The 20,476-nt window shown below is 42.5% G+C and overlaps 1 pseudogene; it reads right to left on the bottom strand.

Moving 5' to 3' along the window:
* Positions 13,232 to 16,657, bottom strand: LOC100155611 (annotated as a pseudogene).

Genomic DNA, 20,476 nt, shown 5'->3' with positions numbered 1-20,476 from the left:
TCTACCAAATGTCCGTTGTCAGGGAACTCAACTATTTTGTACACAACAATACTTACTGTTTTAGTCGGGATGTTTTTAGTTGAAAACAGCAGAAAACCCAGGTAGCATGGCTTAAGCATGGAAGACTGAGGTGAGGCAGCTGCAGCACTGGTGCATTGGTAGCTCAATTTCAGGGGTCTGTCTGGGTTCCGCCTCTAGGTGCTTCTCATGGCTTCCTTCCTTGTGGTCAAGAAGAAACAGTACCAAGAACCAGATCCTCACAGACCAACATCCAAAGCAGGAAAGAAACCTTCTCCCAGCTGTGACCCGTCTTAGAAGGGAGAAAAACTTTTGCAGCCCCCCAGGGGGCATCCTCTTACATCTCATTGGCCAGTGCTGGGTGTGATACACATACCTGAACCACTCACTGGCAAGTGGGAATGGATTACTAAGATTGAGCTGGACCATTCATTCATTCTCTCCCTGGAACTAGAGAGGGCCCCGCTACCCCTGGGCATGTGGCCATTCAGTACCCTCACAAAATGGGGATCCTGAGCAGAAAGGGGATGGAGTGCTGACGATGGGCATCCAGCAGTGTTACCGCATCCACTACCTTCATCCAAAGCGGTCCCAGTTACTTGCCTTAATTTCCCTGGACTTTGTGTACAGCTGACGTCTGAGAGGTGAGTTCTCAGAACAGAAAAGCTGTCCGATGCATTTCTTATAACCAGTGGTGATGAATCAACTATGTAATGAAGCAACAATGAAACTAAATGAAAGGAACAGGAGGAGTTCCCATTGTGGCTCACCAGAAACGAATCTAACTAGTATCCATAAGGATGTGGGTTCAGGATCCCTGGCCTCGCTCAGTGACTTAAGGATCCAGCATCGCTGTGAGCTGTGGTATAGATCACAGATGCAGCTTGGATCCCGAGTTGCTGTGGCTGTGGCGTAGGCCAGCAGCTGTAGCTCCAATTTTACCCCTAGCCTGGGTACCATATGCCACAGGTGCGACCCTAAAAAGACGGGAAAGAAATGTTACAGTAAAACAGGCAGAATACAAGCTATTGAGGGGAAGGGCCAAGAGGCTCTAAATCTGATAAAAAACTGAAATTGCCACATAAATCTAGGCAGACTCTATGCCTACAAGGTAGGTGTGGCAGAAAAATACTTCCCAAGAGCTCAGGTGTGATCTGAAGTTTTAACCCAGGTAGAAAAGGTGAACATATGGAAAGCAAGAAAAACATGAAGCTATTTCATATCATTATAGTTATGTTCAATTAAATTCAATAAGCACTAAGCATCTACTAAGCCCTTCAATAACCCCAAGTAATATGCAGGGACACCAGGCGTGAATCAGACAAGGTTTCTGCCTTCCAGGAGCGTATGATGAATAAATCACAGACTTACAGAAAAACTCGCTTTAAGCAAATTGCTTTCCTCAATTGACTTTCGGTGAATTTAATTTGCTTAAATGACTTTGGGGAATTGATCTTCAACAAACTGATCTGCTGCTCATGTGAACAACTCACTTTAGCATATCATAAGTGGTATGAAAGGGATACAAGTAAGCTGCTTTGGGAGTTGAAAAGTGGGAGGAAAGAATTTCTAAAGGGACAGTTGAATGGGTCTCAACGAATGCATAGGAGTTCTTTTCAATGCTTCCGTGAGACCTGTTATTTGCCTTCCTGTTTGCTGGCCTAGAATTTCCCTATCTGCTCCCACCCTCAACTAAGAGAACATGCCTGACAATCACAGACACTTGAGAATATTCCTCAGACTATCAACCTCTGCCTAGACCTACCAAAGGCAATAAAATTGTAAGGCCTGGGAGTTTCCGTTGTGGCGCAGTGGTTAACGAATCCGACTAGGAGCCATGAGGTTGCGGGTTCGGTCCCTGCCCTTGCTCAGTGGGTTAACGATCCAGCGTTGCCGTGAGCTGTGATGTAGGTTGCAGATGCGGCTCGGATCCCTCGTTGCTGTGGCTCTGGCGTAGGCTGGTGGCTACAGCTCCGATTCAACCCCTAGCCTGGGAACCTCCATATGCCGCGGGAGCAGCCCAAAGAAATAGCAAAAAGCAAAAAAAAAATAAAAAATAAAATAAAATAAAATTGTAAGGCCTAATTACTCCCTCCTTTCCCCAGCATGAGGAAAGCCCTTCATGATCCAAGTGTGGGATTCCTCTTCCCAGTTATTCTGATCATAAGACAATTCTCCTCAAGGGAACAGACCTGTTTAAAGAGAAGAACAATGCGCCCTCCAATTTATTTAAATAAAGTTTGTTCTCTCTAGCCTTTTATCAGAGAAAAGTACTCAGCAACCAAATTTGCTAGCCAGGTGGCTAAAGATTTCTGAATATCTGGCAGTCTATCAAGTCACTCAGGTGTATCACTTTTTTCTAAATACTTTTTTCTTTCTGCTTTGGAGCCTCCACCCATGAAATTGAAAGGTTTCTAGTAGAAATTCCTTTGTTGCATCAGCTTTGGAAATATGGATTACAGTATTCTGTGAAAAACATTTATTACCCTGAACTGTGACTCAGACATTGTTGCATTTCTGGGGTTATAGATTTTCTTTCAGCTAAACTAAGGCTCTAAGTCACAGTGACAGTTGTAATGTGTGTAATACCACAGTACCAGATTCTATTACACACATATTTTTGCTAGAGGTTTACGATGTTCAAAATATTTCTTCTTTTTTCCAATACCTTCCTGTACCTGTTGTGTAAATATATTAGAACCTATAACACCAAAGTCAATTTCCAGATGAAATGTGCACAACAACAGTAGTTTGTCCTTTAAAGAAAAAAAAAAGAGAGGGAGAGGGGAATGCTGCATACAAGCTAATGATATTCGAGTACAATATTGAATTGTAATAAAAGATGAATGAGAAAAAGTGTTTGTCATTGTGAGGGATGGAGAAGGTTACAGAAAGCTGAGGCCATGAAAGGATTTATCATGGATGTTGCTGCAGGCATTGTGTTGAAAAATCTGCAGGCTTATTTGCAAGTGTATTTTATGGAAAAATAGAGCAGTCTACTGAGGAAAGAATTTCTAAAGATTATCTTTTATACAAGATTAAGATAAAACTTAAGAAATATGTGAGAGTAATTTCAACCAATTCTCGAGGGAGTGGAACTTCAAATTCATCAGTGGCTCCTGACAATTCCATAAATGCAAGAAGAAGTCTTTGTTGAAGTGCCATTGGTACTGTAATTTTTCAAGGTAGGTGAAGAAAAAGGCACAAGTGGAAGAAGGAAGTGGACTTAATTACCACACCCACTTGCAAAGCCGGAATCCATTAGAGAGCCATGCCCAGAAATCCTTCCACTTCTCTTTAAAATCCAGATTTTATTTAACATGCACAACAGTTCTCCTGAGTATTTAACCATATCTCTGTCTTTCTCCTAAAAGAATCCAGTGTGACTAATGCTTTTATAGGGGGAAAAAAAATCTGATAGCAGTTGACTAAATCATCTGAAGCAGAGAGTGAAAATATCACAAGACCGGCAGTATTTTAAAATTCCTTCCTTTGACTGAGTTTTTACTTCTTACACTTTTCTATCTTCTGCTTAATCAATAATATAAAAAAAACTAAATTAACTGCGTTTCACTTTATCTTCTACATTTTTGTGGAAGTGGTAAAAGAGAAAATGATCGAAAGAGACGGAATGAGAAGAGCTGGGAGAGAGAGCAAACCTCCATGAGGGACATATCCACCTCAGAGCTTGTTCTCCTCAGGGATAGAAAGAGCAATTATGATCCTGTCCAAGTTCAGTTCACTCAGTGGTTACGGAAAGAAAACTCTGAAAACTTACAGGTTTTAGTTTCTTTGCGGTATTTATTTGGGGGGGCGGGGGGTGGGGGGTTGGAATCGAATGTCTCACTGCCTTCTTTCAAATATAAATTGAGGATTCCAAAAAAAGACGACTATTAAAATTCCTGTCAGTAAGAACCATCTAGTGCCATAAAAATATGTGGTATCCTTTAATCTAGTAACTCTACTTCTCTGAATCTCTCCACAGAAAATGTTCTAACCTACAAAAAGACTTAAGCTCAAATATTTAGCTGCAAGACTATTTCCAATAAAAAAGAAGGCAATAACTCTTTCAGTTACCTATTCAGTAGCCAAATTGCTCCTCTTAGCTCCTTGATCATTTGTTTAGGTGGCAGTGACCAAATCCCAGAAGTAAAACCTGACTAGTCCAAGAACCAGCATGAGACTCAGTTCTGGTCAAGGAGATATAAGGAAAAGCATCCTTAGAGGAATTTCCAATGTAGAATTATTAAATCAAAGGGTGTAAATATTTTAAAAGCTCTTAACACTTGGCACAGTTTTCCTCTTCTCCTCCCCTTTCCCACCCATCCCCCCCAAAAATGGACGTTTTTAAAGAAATGCCTTTTGTTTCCAGAGCAGGGTTCAAGTATTAGAGACATGAACTTAGGGCAGTTGGGCATTGCAGCAGCCATATTGAAACTATTATGGAAAGTCCTGGTGAGCCACAGAGATATCAACATATCACCCTGGCCAAATCTGGAACCACGTCCTTTGGGATTGCATTTCAAAAGCTGTCCAAATGAAATACATCCATGTGATAAAATATTATCATTTTTCAAAATGATGCTTATGAAGTTTTCTGACATGATGGAAAAGCTGAGGATAGAACAGTAAGTAAAGGAAGAGCAGGTTACAAATCTGAATTTAGAACGCAACATCAGCGGTGCACAAATATGCATACATAGAAAAAAACTGGACATGAATGACATAAAATATTAAGAATATTTGCCTCTAGATGACGGGATCATAAGCCATTTACCTCTCTGCTTCTTGTGTTTTTCTATATTTTCCACATTATATGTAATCAGTATACAGTCATCCCTCAGTATCTACAGGGTTTTGGTCCCAGGACCCTGGCGGATACCAAAATCCACGGATGCTCAAATTCCTTATATAAAGTGATACAGTACTTATATTGCTTCTACTATCAGAAGACAGAAAGTCAAACAGAAAAGACTCCTGTGAGTTCAGAGAATTAAATTGAGAAATCATATACCAACTCAAAAATAATATCCAAGGTAAATACGGCCAGGTATCCTTTTCTAGCCTGAGGGCCATGCATTCTGATCACCTTCAAGGCACTCACTTATCTTTGTAAGCCAGAAGAGGGAAATTTTGTTAAGTATAATCTCTGACAACCAAATTATCTAATCTTACCAGTAACAGAACTACTACAACTTTTTCTTTTAGAAAAATAAAACTTATTTTATTATTTTTACAAAAATAACTCTTACCCATTGTAAAACAAAACAAAAACTTCAAGCAAAACAGAATATATTGAAGTAAAAACTCCCCACCACACAATCTTTGAAAGCAACCATGACGACTGTTTCCCAAATATTCTGCTAGGGCACATGCACACTTTTTTTTTTTTTAAGGGCTGCACCTGCAGCATATGGGAGTTCCCAGGCTAGGGGTCAAATCGGAGGCCTATGTCACAGCCACAGCAACACTGGATCTGAGCTGCATCTGAGACCTACACCGCAGCTTGCTGCAACACTGGATCCTTAACCCACTGAGCAAGGCCAGGGACTGAACCCACATCATCATGGACACTATGTTGGGTTCTTAACCCACTAAGCCACAATAAAAATTCCCATATGTGCACTTTAAAAAAAAAAAAAGTGAGCTCTACTATGTAAGCTCTTATAAAATTGCTCCTTTTTTTTTTTCCACCTTGGCATTATGCTGTGGACATTTTTCTATGTCCAAATATAAGATTACCTCATCCTATGTAATGGCAGCATGGCGCTCTACTGAATGAGAGTGCCACAATTTATTTAATGGACAATATGGTTGTTCAGATTTTTTTTCTGTTACTGAGGTTTGAATGAACTATCAATAATACTCCCAATTTTCCTATTGGATTTCAGAATAATGGAAAGATAAAGACACAGGATTCAGATATAGAAAGAAAATAGCACTTTTAGTGCTGATTAAGCAGATTCTGGAGAACATGAGAATCAAATGAGTTTACTAATAAAATACCCACTACCTCAAAACTACACGTTGCTCCATGTGACCAGAGCTCATCCTACGACCAAGAACAGGTGGGAGCACAGCCTCACAGAAGGTAAATGGGTCCAAGCAAGGGGCAAGGGAGGAAGGGGCCCAACAGAAACACTCAGCTCTTTGTCCCAAACACACAAACAAGAACCTGCACTCCTTCCCAGTGTTGACAAAAGTGAGGACATGGGGCAAGAGGCCAGGAATATTAGCCTTGTAACATTCCCTCTACATGGAAACATGAAGCCAGCTGAAAAGATGCTTCTGCCTTCACTGTCCCAAACTACTACAGCTACAGTGAATATCTTTGTACAAATAAATTTGTGCTATTATTTGAGTTTTGCTGTAGAATACATTCCTAGATTGCTAGACAAAAGGATAGGTCTATTTAAAATCTAGAAAGGTATTCCAAAATACCCTCCAAAAGTGGTATCAACTTAAACTTCCACCAACAGAGTATAAGAGTGTCTATTTTGCCCCTCCTAGCCAACTACCCACAGTATTTTTAAAATTTATCAATGTATTATGCAACAGATTGTTATAATTGACATGCCTTTGACGGCCAATCAAGTTGAACACTTTTTTTTTTTTTAGGGCCACACCCACGGCATATGGAGGTTCCCAGGCTAGGGGTCTAATAGGAGCTACAGCTCCCAGCCTACCCCACAGCCACAGCAACGCAAGATCAGAGCTGCGTCTGCGACCTACACCTCAGCTCACAGCAATGCCGGATCCTTAACCCACTGAGCAAGGCCAGGGATCAAACACGCAACCTCTGGTTCCTAGTGCAATTCATTTCTGCTGCGCCATGACAGGAACTCCCAAAGTTGAATACTTTTTTATGAATTCATCAGGCACTCATGTTTCTTCTCCCCGAGCTGTCTAGTCGGGAATGTGCACCTGTTTTTCTAGCAGTGATAGTCTCTTGGTTTGCACTTCCCACCCTTTCTTGCCCAGTCCTCTTGCAAACAACGAACGGTACGGATTTATGAGATGCCCAGACAGTGTTAGAGGTGGCACCTCCATGAATGAATTCAGGTTTTCCTGGAAATATAAGCCAAGCAAACTTCAGTAAAGCCAATATTCCAGTGAAATTATTTAAACAATCTGGACACAAATATAACACTAAATGTCAAAGTATACTGGGAATCAAGAGGCCACACTTGAGGTCTGGCTCTGCCGTTTAATAATCAGGGTTACCTGGTGTAATCCACTAAATCTCTCTAAATTCCAGCAGCTTCTTCTACCAGATGGCAGTTGAATGAAATAAACTAGGTCAATAGTTTTCAAGATCTTATTTTTAGCAGCAGAATGCTTATGTGAGTACAAAATGCACAAAAGAAAATTTCAGTATCATTCTGTGTGAAACCAAGGTTGGGAGACCCCTAATCCCTACCTAAATGGCCTCTTCCTTGTCCCCCGCAGAGGCTCCTGATACATTCTCCATGGAATTCTTATGATCCCAACAGGTCCAGCGTGAAAACCACTGAACTCAGAAGAATTATAAAGTGCATACCAGCACTGCTTTAGACAGTCAGTATTTTAATGAATGGAAATTCTCAATCACTCTAATGCATAAGCAGGGGCTTCTAGATTTCCCAAGGGCCTGTTTACCTTTGGTGCACATCTAAACTTGAAGACAAGTGAGTCAAAACTGACACAAAGAGCATTAGCATCTATAACAGCATGACTCTAGGCTAGAACAGACTCTGGGAACCCTTGAACCCTTAAAATACTCATATTCGGAGAAACATCTAATATCAATATTTTGTAAAAGTAAAACTTGTGGAGACCATAGGACCAAGCCTTGCCCTATAGGTTAAGGGTAGAGTTTCCTCTTGATGTGACTGGTAATTTACATTGTTAAGTGGCTTGAGAAGACATCAATACAACAGAAAATAAGAACTTTAAGAAGCAGGCTTTTTTTTTTTTTTTTTTTGTCTTTTTGCTATTTCTTTGGGCCGCTCCCGCGGCATATGGAGGTTCCCAGGCTAGGGGTCGAATCGGAGCTGTAGCCACTGGCCTACGCCAGAGCCACAGCAACTCGGGACCCGAGCCGAGTCTGCAACCTACACCACAGCTCACGGCAACGCCGGATCGTTAACCCACTGAGCAAGGGCAGGGACCGAACCCGCAACCTCATGGTTCCTAGTCGGATTCGTTAACTACTGCGCCACGACGGGAACTCCAGAAGCAGGTTTAAAACGGGGGAGGAAACGTATCCCCAGGACTATCATTGGTGGGGATCAGGACAAAGTGAAAAAAAAATGCAGGGTCCTTTGTGCAACATCAAGAATTTCAACACTGTGGAAGCAGAGCTTTAAGCCAAGTGTGAGGTGGAACCTTGTACTACTGCACAGGTGGCTCATCTGCTCAGGAAGCTGGGCTGAGAATCACCAGCCCTGGGTCTAAAGGTACGCGGGGCCCAAACTCTGAGAAATAAGCAATGCCTAAGGCAAGTGGGGACTCCCTAGCCTCGGAAAGGATGTGCGTCAGGCAGTAACTGTAGGACATCTGGGTCCTGTTAAAGACTTAAACTATCCTCTGCGCGTCACTGTTGATTCATCAGCCAGGAACCTTCAGTGAATCTCCTTACAATGGACTCCACTCATGCTTTGCACTCTGGGAAAAAAAACTTCGAAGAATAGCCAAAGGAAGAGCCCAGCCTCCTTTCCAGGGACTTCATGGTAGGTCATAGAAGAGGACAGCTGTGCCTAGCAGGAGAGAGTGAGCAAAGGAACCATGAAACAAATGTGACAGGGCAGTGAGATTGAGAGCGTCCATCAAGTGCTATGCAAACACTGATGGGTGTGCAGTGAGGAGGTAGTCAGGGGAAACGACACATTTGAAGGACCCTTGAAAAAGTCAGGGTGTTAGCCAGCGGAGAACTGACAAGTATGTTGTTGCAGGCAAACATGCTTTGCTACGGCCTTGGCTTGCAGGTCTTTCAAAAGGACCCACATAAGGTTGCCCTGTCCTCACTTTGACCTAGGACTTCCTTTGTTATGATTTCGAAGAAATCGTTCAATGACCGACTGATGGTGAATTAGTGGGAAAGTGTGTCTTTAGAATTCTTTATGAACATATTTTTCCAAATCGATGTGAGGTAACTACAAGGCCCCAAAAATGATCCACACAAATAGGGCAAATGACTTTGCTCTCCTGAACAAAGGTCTAACTGGCGTTGTTGTGAAAAAAAATTTGTTTATGTTTTAGAGTATTTCTTTAGGACAGATCCCCAGAAGTAGGAATACTGAGTCAAAGGTTTAGGATGTTTTTCATGTAAAGCTCTTACTAATTGCTTCATATCTGCTTTTCAGAAAAGTTTTACCACTTCACCAGTATGTGAAGGGACTGCTTCATGCCTACCGTGGCAGTAAGGTATCCTCGTTCTGTCGTCTTTCCCAGTTTGATTTGTGAAATGGTATTACATGCCTTAAATTTGGTTGCTTTCAAATTATCAGTAAAGTTGAACTTTTTAAAGGTTTGTAAGCAATTTGTAGATCTTTGAGGGATTGTCTTTGTCCTTGCCTGTGTTTTTATTTATTTATTTTTTTTTTTGTCTTTTTGCCATTTCTTGGGCCGCTCCTGCGGCATATGGAGGTTCCCAGGCTAGGGGTCTAATCAGAGCTGAGCCACCAGCCTACGCCAGAGCCATAGCAACGCAGGATCCGAGCCACGTCTTCAACCTACACCACAGCTCACGGCAACGCCAGATCCTTAACCAACTGAGCAAGGCCAGGGATCGAAGCAGCAACCTCATGATTCCTAGTTGGATTCGTTAACCACTGTGCCACGACAGGAACTCCATTTTTTTTTTAATTTTTAATAACTGATTTTATAAAGCTTTATACATTCAGGATACTAGCTCTTTATCATTCTATTTATGATAAATATTTTCTCCAGAAAGTATTATTTTCTACATCTTCAAATTTTAATTATTTTTTTAAACACAAAAAATCAATTCCATCGGTCCTTTCTTTTGTGATCAAGAAATTATATGCTATTCCTATACTCACAATATAATACTATACCCACTACAAAATTATAGGACAGACTTTTTCAATTGTATTTATTTTCATTATTTTCAATAATAGGGATTTGTCAAAAATTGTCTACATTCAACTTAATTTTTACATTTCTGTATGTCTTTTGAAGTAAATTAACAATCATAAAAAATTTTTTCTATCCTTGAATAGAAAAAATTAATGAAAAATTTCTATTCTATCCTTGAATAGAAAAATTAAAATTCATTCTATCCTGTTTTTTTATCTCAGTTGTATTTTCTTTAACTGAATTTGCTTTAAAAGAATGAAAGAGAGAGTTCCCTGGTTGCCTAGCAGATCTGGTGTTGTCACTGCTGTGGCTTGAGTCTCTGCTATGGCACAGGTTCAATCCCTGGCCCAGGAACTTCCACATGCCATGGTCATGGCCCAAAAAAAGGAAGGGAAAGAGAAGCCATTGACTGGAGGAAATATTTGCAAAACACATAATGATAAAGGACTTGTATCCAAAATATACAAAGAACTCTTAAAACTTAGTGATAAGAAAGCAAACAACTCAATTTAAACATGAGCAAAAGATCTGAACAGACACCACACCAAAGAAAATATACAAATGGCAAATGAAAAGATGTTCAGCATCATATTTCATAGAGGAATTGCAAACTTAAACAAAACACCACAACAAACTTATTAGAATGGCAAAAATCCAAAATACTGACACCACCAAATGCTCGCAAGGATGTGGAACAACTAAAACTCTCATCTGTTGCTGCGGAAACATAAAATGGTGCAAATATCTTGGCAGACAGCTTGGCAGTTTCTTAAAAGACAGTCTTACCATATGATCTGGCAATCATGCTCCTAAGTATTTTCCAAATGAGTTGAAAACTTATGACTTCAAAATCCTGCACATTGGATTTCCTGGCGTGACTCAGCAGAAATGAATCTGACTAGCATCCATGAGGACGTAGGCTCAGTCCCTGGCCTTGCTCAGTGGGGTAAGGATCTGGCGTTGCCATGAGATGTGGTGTAGGTTGCAGATGCCACTCGGATCTGGCATTGCTATGACTCCAGGATTTGGCCAGTGGCTACAGCTCCGGTTCGACCCTTAGCCTGGGAACCTCCATATGCCACGGGTGCGGCCCTAAAAAGACACAAAAAAAAAAGACAAAAACCTGAGCATAAGTGTTTCCATCAGCTCCAAAATTGGAAGCAACTAAGATGTCTTTCAAAAGGTAAATGTATAAACAAACCATGGTATACCTATTCAATGGGATATTATTCAACTACAAAAAGAAATGAGTCCTCAAGCCACAAAAAGACACAGAGAACCTTAAATACATATTGCAAAGGGAAAGAAGTCAGTCTGAAAAGGCTACATACCGTATGACCCCAGCATATGACAATCTGGAAAATGCAATATTTAGGGAGAATGAAAAATCAGTGGTTGCCAGGGGTTGGGGGAAAACAGAGGAAGGATGAATAGATACATCACAGGGCATATTTAGGGCAGTGAGACTATTCTGTATGACACTACAGTAGTCCCGCCTTAGCCTTGGGAAATACACTGCAAGACCCTCGGTGGATGCTTTAAACCAAGGATACAATAGAACCCTATACATACTGTTTTTTCCTATGCATACCTACCTATGATAAAGTTTAACTTGTAAATATAGTAAGAGATTGCCAACAATAACAAATAATAGAACAGTTGTAATATATTGCAATTAAAGTTATGTGAATGTGGTCCCTCTCTCAAAATGTCTTAGAGTAATTTAATGCCTTTTCCATCCTAACTATGCACTTACCCCACGTTATGGCCATAACTTCTGCAGTTTGGTGTGCAACAGCAAACCTTGCACGGATTTCTTTTCCCCTCTTCACAATTTCAGGGATAGAAGATTCACTCTTACTATATATCTTAGCGACCTCAGCATATTATTTTTTTTCTTTACTTCTTTTCCTTATTATGGAGACAAAATTGTTCATCTTTTCATGTTTTTCGGCCACATACATGACACATGGAAGTGCCTGGGCCAGGGATCAAAACCACACCACTATGGTGGACCAGAGCCACAGCAATGACAATGCCAGATCCTTAACCTGCTGAACCACAAGGGAACTCCCACATTTTCACTTAAAGGAAGCACTTTACTGCTTCTCTTCAGCATACCCAAATTGTGAGCAACACTACTCTTACACTTTGAAGCCATCATTTAAATAATAAAATAAAAGCTACTGGAATAGAAGCACTGCAGTACCATGACAATTGACCTGATAACCTAGATGGCTACTAAATGACCAAAGGTAGCTGGACAAAGGAATAATTCATATCCCAGGTGGGATGGAGCAGGACAGCATGAGGTTTCATCATGCTACTCAGAATGGCGGGCAATTAAAAACGTATGAATTGTTTATTTCTGGAATTTTCCATTTAATATTTTCAGATTGCAGTTGATCATGGGTAACTGAAACCATGGAAAAGTGAGACCAGGTGGCAGGCGGGCAGGCGGGGACAACAGTATAATACTGGAGCCATAAAGCATTTGCCAAAACCCATAGAATGTACAACACAAAGAGTGAAACCTAATGTAAACTGTGCACTTTAGCTAAGAATAAGGTATTAACACTGGTGCATCAATTGTAACAAAAATATCACACCAATGTAAGATGCTAATAATAGGAGAAATTTTTGTGGATATTGGGGAATATATGGAAACTCTCAGTACTTTCTGTTCAATTTTCCTATAAGCCTAAAACTGCTCTGAGAAATAAAGTACATTTACTTTATATATATAAAATACATGTAATACATATTTGCATGTATGGAAATATACATATTTATATTTTTATATATGCAAAGCAAAATAGTCCAATAGCTTGAAACAGTCTTCTGCATAGGGGAAGAGTTCAAAGATGGCAGAAAAGATGAACGAGAGAAACTGAGAAAGCAAGAGAGAGAGAAAAACAAGAGGCAGGCATAGAAAAGCACTTCATTTTATTTGGTTTGATTGAAAAACACACACAAAGCCAGTAAGAATTAGGGGGGAAGATGAGGAAAGAAAGAATCAAAAAGGGCTGGGCAGAGATGAGCAATAACAAAGGAAAGAAGGAGGTAGAGGAGGCAGAACATCAAGGGCCCCAAAGTCAGGGCACAAAAGAGGTTTCTAAGGACTAGGTGCTCTTCATTTGCTGGAAATTTCCTGGCACAAGGCTGGAGCCCAGAGTAGGGCAGGGCTCATAAGGAGGTGGGCCAGGGCTGGGGCTAAAGTCATGGGCAGCAGTCTGGTGACAGTGATGTGCTTCTTGAAGTCCTCAAGGATGAACTTGGAGGCTTCAGCAGAGGCATAAGATGTGTCTCTGAGAAGGTCCCAGGATGGGGCTGGGCAGCGGTCGCTGGGCAGAATAGGGACCTTTGGGGGCCAACCTTGGGGGCCCATTCTTCAGGTGTCACATTATCACTAAAAAAGATGCAGACACAAGAGCATCAAGCAGTGGGGAAATATGGGCCCCCAATGATTGGCACTGTCACTGAATAACCAATGATTATGGATCCAGGGCACTTCTGCTTCTTGTCAGCCTGCTTATTTCTGGCAGCCCTGAGTCATCCATAGGTCTGCAGTGAATGCAAGTCTAGCTCTTCTCTGATCGCAGCCTCACTGAGCAGATCCTCCAAGGTCAGTGGCCACTTACGATGGGGGCTCTTTCAGTGCCATGACTGGCCCTGCCTCTCCAGTACGTGAAGGAACCTTTGTCATGTACGCTCAGCAGTAGGCTGACACATGGACTTGGGGTTGTCTGAGTCCATCCTGTGGTCCTGAATGTAGCAGTGTCTTCTCTTCTCAGGCCTCCTGAGAGCTGCCAGCTGGGCGGTGACCTTTGGAGGCCTCAAGTTCATGGGAGGCCCCTTAGAGGCTTTGGTGACCGATCATACTTCCTTCTTGGCTCTTCTGCTTCTCCATCACTGGATGGTCCCTTCATCAATGTCAAAGCCATGGACCCCCTTGTCCTCTTTGTCTGACTGGCCCCTGGAGATACTCATCATCTCCAGGTTCCTCTGTGAAACCCCCAGAAGTCACATGGTAGAAGTCATCTTCCTCTCTGCCTCCAGGGTCCCAGAGAGCTGGTTCCTCAAGGACTTATCATCTCTTGGGACTGTGCCCTTCCCTCAGCTGGGCACTTAGCGCTCAGCACCATGACCTGTGGGTCCAGCCAGAAGTGCTTTGAAGTCAGCCTGATCTGGATTTCAGTTCTGTTCTCCACCTACTGTATGAATTTGAATTGTTTAGATTTCCTTAGCTTTAGTTTCCTCAGGTATAAAATGAAATTAAGACTACCTCAGAGTCTTGAGTATTGAGTACAATAAAAATGACATGTGTAAAGGACTTAGAATCCACTCCTAAAGTAGGCAACTGATCAGTGCTTGTTAAGACCATTTTTAACAACAATATGAATAAACAAGCAAAAATTAAAAATTCTTGCATCTTGGAAAGAGACCAGCCTGGGTTTTGAGTTCTGACTCTCCCCATCAGTAGCTGATAGGTCTTTAGTTATGTGATGTAACTTGAGAAAGCGGTTGAAGTTCAAATGAGAAACATTTATTCATTCATTCATTCAAAAAACAATCACTGGGGAGCTCCTGTCATGGCTCGGCGGAAACGAATCTGACTAGTATCCATGAGGATGCAGGTTGGATCCTTGGCCTCACTCAGTGGGTTAAGCATCCGGCGTTGCCATGAGCTGTGGTGTAGGTTGCGGATATGGCTCTGATCTGGTGTTGCTGTGGCTGTGGTGTAGGCCAGCAGCTACAGTTCCAATTCAACCCCTAGCCTGGGACCTCCATATGCCACGGGTGCGGCCGTAAAAAGATTAAAATAATAATAATAGTTGGGCACCTACTGTGTGCCAAGACCCTGGGGAAACAGTAGTGGACAAAACAAAGTGTAGTCCTAACAGAGATTATATTATAGTGGAGGAAGCATATAATAAATAGATATATAATGAACTGTCAGACAAGATTGCCATTAAGAGAAAAGAAGCAGAGAAAAGAAAGGGTGTGTTGTTTTGATATGGTGACAGTGAAGCAGATCTCCAAAGGAAGCAAGGGAGTGAGCCACGCACATGATCTAAGGGAAGAGTAAACTGAACAGAGGAACAAGGGCAGAGGCCCCGGGTGGGAGCAGCATGTTTTGTTAAAGGAGCCGAGGCTGAAGTAAAGTGGTAGAGGAAGGAAAGTTGAAGGAAGTGAGATCAGAGAGACCCGGAGCCAAGTCGTTAGGCCCGGGGAGGGACTTCAGGTTGTAAGAGTGATGGGCCATTGGAGGGTTTGAACCAGGGTCGTGTTGTGACTGATTTACACTTCACCTGGCTCACTCAGGTAGCTGTTTCAAGAATCATCTATAGGACAATGTGGGAGACAGACTCTACAGTGGTTCTCAAGAGTTCCTGCCTCCTCCTGGGCATGACCATGATATCGTGATTTACAATAATAATTTTTTTTAAAGTGTGTTTGGTCTCCATCCAGTTCCTGGCACAGGAATTTCCAAGGTATTTGTGACAAGAGGGATAAAGGTATCTCTTGTTATTCATAACAAAGTCCTTTCAACAACACATCCGTTTATGCCAACAAGACTTTGGGGAAACTCCTAGGTAACCTAAGGATGGAAACTGGTTGTCTGGGGAACCAACCTTGATTAGAGAGTTGGAATTTTCAGCCCCACCACCATCACATCCCAACCTCCAGAGAGAGAAGCTAGAAATGGAATTCTATTACCAATGGCCAGTGATTTAATCAGTGGTGCCTAAGTATTGAAGCATCCTTAAAAACCCAAAGGGACAGGGTTCAGTGAACATGTGGGGATGTAGAGAGATAGCACGGAAGCTCCAATACCCTCTTCCCACACACTTTGCCCTATGCTTTTCTCCCATCTAACTGTTCCAGAGTTATAAACCCTTTTATAATAAAGTAGTTATCTACTAAGTAAGTGTTTTCTGAGTTCTGTGTGCCTCTCAAGCAAATTAACTGAACCAGAGGATGGGGTGGTGGGAACCTCTGATTTATGGCCAGTCAGACAGAAGCATAGGTGACAACCTGGATTTGGGATTGGCATCTGGGCAAGGGGTTGGGGTATATTATGGGACTAAGCCCTTAACCTGTGGGATCTGATGCTCTCTCCAGGTAGATAGCATCGTGATTGAGTTCAATTGCAGGACACCCAAGTGGTGGTGCAGAATTGCTTGCTGTGCAGAACACCCTCCACGCCATCTGCTGTCATGTGGGTTGTGGGTGTGGTGGTGCAGTGAAAGTAAAGGAGAAACATACAAGGCCAAGTTAGCTCTTCCTTACAGTGCGCTGGATAATCCCTCCTCCCGCGTGTAGGCTAGACAAAATGGCTTGCTTCTGACAAATAGAATACTGCAAATTCATATCATTTCCAAGAATAGGTTACAAAAGACTCTGCCTTTCTTCCCACTCACCCTTTGTCACTTGCTGTCTCCCTCAGGGTCCTCACTAGGGGTAGCCAGCTGCCAAACTGGGATGAGCCCTCTGGAGGGGCCCACATGACAAGGACTGACCTCTCCAGCCAATAGCCAGTAAAGACTGGAGGCATTCTAATAGCCATATGCATGAACTTGGCAGTGAATCTTCCCCTGGAGGAGTTTTGATTAGGCTTGGGGTAACCTGTCATGCAGCAATAGATAAGAAATACAGAGGGAAAGTTTCTAAATACTTGTTTTGGGACTCAATTGAGTCCCTCCACAAAGGTAGACACAGTTTGATCCCCAGTACTTTACAGTGTGACCTTATTTGGCAGTAGCATCCTTGAGTATATAATTAGTTAAGATGAGGACATATTGGAGTAGAGTGGGCCCCTAATCGAATATATCTGGTGTCCTTATAAGACAGCCATGTAGGAGTTCCCATTGTGGCTCAGTAGGTTAAGGACCCCGACACTGTCTCTGTGAAGTTACAGGTTCCACCTCTGGTCTTGCTCAGCGGGTTAAGGATCCAGCATTGCCGCAAGCTGTGGTGTAAGTCACAGATGCAACTCGGATCTGGTGTTGCTGTGGCTGTGGCATAGACCCCAGCTGCAGCTCCAATTTGACACCTGGCTCGGAAACATCCAAATGCTGCAAGTGCAACCAGAAAGAAGGAGGACAGGGAGGGAAAAAGGGAGGAAGAGGAGGAGGTGGAGGAGAAAACAGTCATGTAAAGACAGAGGCACAGCAGGAACTCCATGCAAAGACAGAGACAGTGACTGGAGTTTTGCTACTGCAAGCCAAGGAACATCAGGGTTCAGTGGTTGCCACCAGGAGCTAGGAAGAAGCAATGAAATATTCTCCCCAAAAATCGTTAAATGGAGCATGGCCCTGCCAACATCTTGATTTTAGACTTCTAGCCTCCTGAACTGAGAAAATAAATTTCTGTTATTTGAAGACACTCAATTTGCAGTACTTTGTTATAGAGGCCCTAAAAACTGATACAATACCTAGAAATAAATGGCTTTTCTCCTTCTACAGAGCCTCACTGGCTCAGAAGATAACTGGAATCAACCATCACATCTTGTCCTTGTGCACCAACACAACCCCATATTCAGAAAGGTGGTCCAGGCACACTTGGTACTTGGTGGCAATGACGATGGTGATTCACTTTTCTTTTGTTGTTTCCAATACCTATTCTGTGCTGAAGACACCAGAAATCCTTCCAATTAATGTTAATGGGTGACCAGCGTCTGGTTCACTCCATGGGAAATGAGGCTACTAAGAGGAAGTTATCAGTAAGGGATTTATGTTTTAGTAGCATGTTTAATTATGATACAACCACGACTGTCTCTTGCATGGGAATTTAGCATGCAAGATTTACAGCTCTTAGCACAATTTTTGTCTTTGTTGTCTCAAAGAGCCTTGTCTCTGATGTTTTATTAGCCTAGCAACCTTTTTTCTATTGTGTCAGACTGCCCCCTACTGTTCTGGTCTCATAATCTCATTCTGGCTGATATTGTTTTGAGCTAGTTATTGAAATGTGTATTTTTTGCCAGAGTCTGTAAACCTGCCCACTCTTGTGCCCCAGAAAACACAGAACACTGGACTAGTGGGTGTAGGAGAAGGGGTCTTATTTTTTCCTTTTAATAAAACCACAAAGCATACACACACACACACACAGACACACACACACACACACACGCGCGTGCCTTTTCTTTTTTCTTGCTTCAAAACATTTCATCTGAGCAGCTTTAGCTTGCAAGAGATATTAAGTTCCCCAAATCAGAGCAGATCAGATTCTCTCTTATTTCTTGAGGGTGGCAAACATCTTCAAGAATATCCTCTCTTTTCATGATGTGACAACAGGGAAATTTTTTTCTTAAGAGAATCTGATGAAATTTTAACTAATCCAACCAGCAGAGGAAAGTAATATTACAAAAGGGGCCTCAAAGGAAGGGTGGGATTTCTTTTCTGCTTCAAAGGCATCTATGTGCAAAGCTGTGAGGAGGCATCTGGCTAGTGGGGAGAGGTCGGAACGCGGCAGCCGCCCAAGCCCAGCCTCCACTCCGCAGGCCCCCTCTGCCAACCCCCTGCTGGACATGTGCACAGGCCAGCCCTCGGCTGAGAAGAAAAGTGACAAACTTATGGGTATTCCATGGGATATATTAGTAAGGAAAGAAGAGAGCGCATGAAAATTGATGTTTGGACTTTACCACACAAATCTATTCTCAAGGTATTGGAGGGGTGTTGAGGGGGTCTCTAAAAGCAAAAGATAATAAGTGAGAACAAACTGGGTGCTGAGGGTTTAAACAAAAACAAACAAACAAGCAATAAGTCCTCATTGCAGGGTAGCTTCCCTAATTCTGGTCTTCCTTTTCTTTTCTTCAACCTGCATCACAGGTACCCAGCCTGTGCCGCCCTCACTCCAGGCCTTCCCCTGGCTGATAGCGATTCTGATGCTCAGAGATGTGCTTCTGTGCGGCCACATGCAGCCTCCTTCATCCTTCCACAGATTTATGGCATATGGGTATATACAGTAGCCCTGTAACTGGCTCTTGGCAGAATCTGGTTTCCTGTGACCGCTGTCACTGCTGGGGCTTTGTTCAGATCCTGGAGCCAATGACCAAGCCGCAGGCACACACCTTAACTCTGTCTGCCTTGGGTCCTGCTGGGTGGGGCCTGAATCTCCTGGTAGGGGTTGGGGAGGAGCAGACTTTTGCTCTGCCCGCACCCTTAGGGGCTGTGCCTGGGACAGGCCTGTCTCCCAGGGCTTACAAAGGAGAGTAAGGGCCAGAGGTGGAAGTGAGACTGTCCCCAGAGAACAGAATGTCACATAAACCCAAAACCTATTCCATAAAAGATGTTTTTTAATCTTGCTTGGTCAGAGAGAATAGCCCAGCTGCTATCTTTGGCTTGCCTCCATTTCTCATCCCCATTCATAAAATCTTTCGAGAAGCCATGTGCTGCTTCCTCACAGAGCCGATCAAGTTATGCTCCAATCCAGGATGAACTTGGAAAGTAGATGCAGGTGGCTCGGCGGGCCCTGAGCTGTCTGTCTGTCCTCTCTACTCTAACCCTCCCCACCTAACCATCCTCCACCATCAATCAGTAAATCAGATGCTCAGCCTCTCTGGAGATCCAACACCAGGCCACTAAGCTTGGTGTTGGATCTCAAATGCTCACTAAGCTTCTAGCACTCATAGACTTTGTGTTCACAGCAGTCTAGGAGATGCATGGCCATTGGCAATTTGTATTTTGCTAAGTCTCAAATTTGAATATTAAACCCCATGATACTGGTGATTGGGAGACACTTAGTTAGCTTAGCTAGTGATCCTAAAAAATATAGCATTAGTGTTCTTTTCTTAATTGACCACATCTCAGGTACTGTACCAGGGACTTTCTAGACATTAGCTCATTTAAGCATGATCCCCATTTTATAAATGAGAAAACTGAGATTAGAAGAATTTAAGAAATTTACTCAAGATGATTGAGGACCACAGAGCTAGAAAACGCAATTGAGACCACAAAGCTAGGTGGTATGACTGAGGTACCAGACTTAATGTGAGTGGAGAGAACACAGGCTCCCTGATCAGGGATTTGAACCCATTTCTGTCTTACTCTGAAACTCCAGCAGTTATCCACTCAGTTCTGCCTCCTCTGTCATTCGCTCCTTTATTTGAGCCTGTGGCAATGAACCTGAAGCTGCAGAATTTTGTTAACACGTGGAAAATGGCCCTATGGGTTAGAGATACCTTCAGTGAACATTGAAAAGCTTTTTGATTGTGTATGAGAGTACCCAAAGATTACTCTTAGCTCTGGATAAAAATACAAATCTGGAAAAGGTCAGGAGCTTATTTAAAACAAGTCTACTTTTATAAATTTGGGAATTTTGAAAGTTTGGGGTGTCAAGGGTTTTATACTCACAGAGAGAGGAGCAGAGGTCCATA

Source organism: Sus scrofa, chromosome 7 (assembly GCF_000003025.6).
Source record: "Sus scrofa isolate TJ Tabasco breed Duroc chromosome 7, Sscrofa11.1, whole genome shotgun sequence".
Taxonomy (NCBI): domain Eukaryota; kingdom Metazoa; phylum Chordata; class Mammalia; order Artiodactyla; family Suidae; genus Sus; species Sus scrofa.
This window is presented reverse-complemented; position numbering and strand designations above follow the sequence as displayed.